This window comes from Pinus tabuliformis, chromosome 9 (assembly GCF_031772625.1).
Source record: "Pinus tabuliformis cultivar Carrire ecotype Pingquan chromosome 9, CPIR1, whole genome shotgun sequence".
In the NCBI taxonomy this organism is placed as follows: Eukaryota; Viridiplantae; Streptophyta; class Pinopsida; order Pinales; family Pinaceae; genus Pinus; species Pinus tabuliformis.
This window is the reverse complement of record NC_142307.1, coordinates 365,168,841-365,170,546: the sequence shown is the minus strand read 5'-3', so window position 1 is coordinate 365,170,546 and position 1,706 is coordinate 365,168,841.

Here is a 1,706-nt window from a genome sequence, read left to right as displayed (position 1 = left end):
GGGGGATCCCCTTCCCAACAAGCCCCAAACACAAATATTGTGACTCACCCTTGAGTCAGCCCATGGGCATGGAGATCTTAGCGTGAAGACCTCCCAGCTCAACCTGTATGACCACAACCTCAGCTGTGCATTGTGCGACCGCTTGCTTTTCATCTTCAACCATTTGCTCGGTCACTGCTCCTGAACTATTGGCCCGAAGCTTTTGTTGAGTTGCTTGCAAACTCGCAAGTTTTCCTTCAATAGAGTTTGTGACCATGTAAGCCACATCCATCCAGGGCTTCAATCATGCCTTCAACACTGCTTCCTTGTGCTACGATGCATCTACTTGCTCTTTTAGTTGCTCAGCCTCTTGCAGCTTTGCCAGTCTCTATGTGAACACGACAATCCGCGTTGTGGCTTTGACCTCATCATTACACTGCTGCAGCTCATGCACTTCTATCTCCAGTCTCTATACATTAGGGTCCTCCTGCAAGCTCATCAGGACCTCGAACGACTGTACAAAGAGTTGTGTGCAGTCCGCTATTGCACTGTCATCTGCCGCTATTGCCTCTATGGTAGCGGTTGCATGCTACTCATTTATTTCTAGTGGAGTTGAAGGTTGGGTCTTCAACTATAATTCAGTGATATGCAAGTTCAACTCCAGCTAAACCCTCACCATTTTTGTACGAGTGTAGTGCACCCATGTAGCTAGCTTGTGGATGCGCACCTCGACTAGTTCTTTCTCAGGAATGGCCAGCTCTAGGACCATTTGGCATGCCTCCTCCATGACCTGAAGTATACGGTCTTTTTGGTCGACCACCTTGGTCATGGTGGTGATCAAAAAGTCTCGTTGTAGTGCCATCTACTCATTTTTAATCTGATGCGTGTTGATCACCTATAGAGTGCAGTGGTCACACGACCTCATCTATGCTGCCAGATTCAACCTTACTCCATTGAGGGTGCTGATAGTGGGCCTATCAGCTTCATTCTCCATGGTCAGTGCTCCATTAGGCAACACTATTGTGCTAGAGAACCTCTGACACAACGTCTCTGTAGCTTCCACAATGTCAATAGAAAGAATGGTAGACATCATTCCAGCCTATGATGCATGGGTCTACAGCTCCTATAGACCTCTCTGGATAGCCCCCAATACTAGTTTCTGCTACTTCTCAAACTGTTGTAGGGCCTCCATGGTGACATCTCACACCGTGTCACCCTCTATGAGGGTGATTGGGTACAACGATGTCTTAATGGCCATGGACTTCTTCCTCCACCATCCTTTCTCTTGTTCCCATAGATGCTTCATGAAGGAGGACATCACCAGTGGGTTCATGCCGTGGTACTTTGTCTAGTTTTCCATCTCTTCCATTGTTTCAGGTGAAGGCAACCTCGTGCCTCTGTTAGAGCCCCGCTCTTTTCCACCTGTTTGTTTCTCCATCTGCTGAGCAACATCGTGATACACCTAGGCCTTATTAGCGGCCTCATTCTTTCTCTTTTCAGCCAGCTACATCATCTTGAGCTTAGCCTCCTCCTTCTTGCACTGCGCAACGGACTTGCTCCCTCCCACTGCCAAGTCTGATTTAGTGTGCCATTCATTCAACCATCAATTGAGTACTGCATCAATGACGTCAGCCGTTGCTAGGCAAGTCATACCATGTCTGTTTAGGGTCCTTCTTCACCCTGATGGACACATGGTGAACATCGGCCTTAAACTTCGCGTAGCCCTG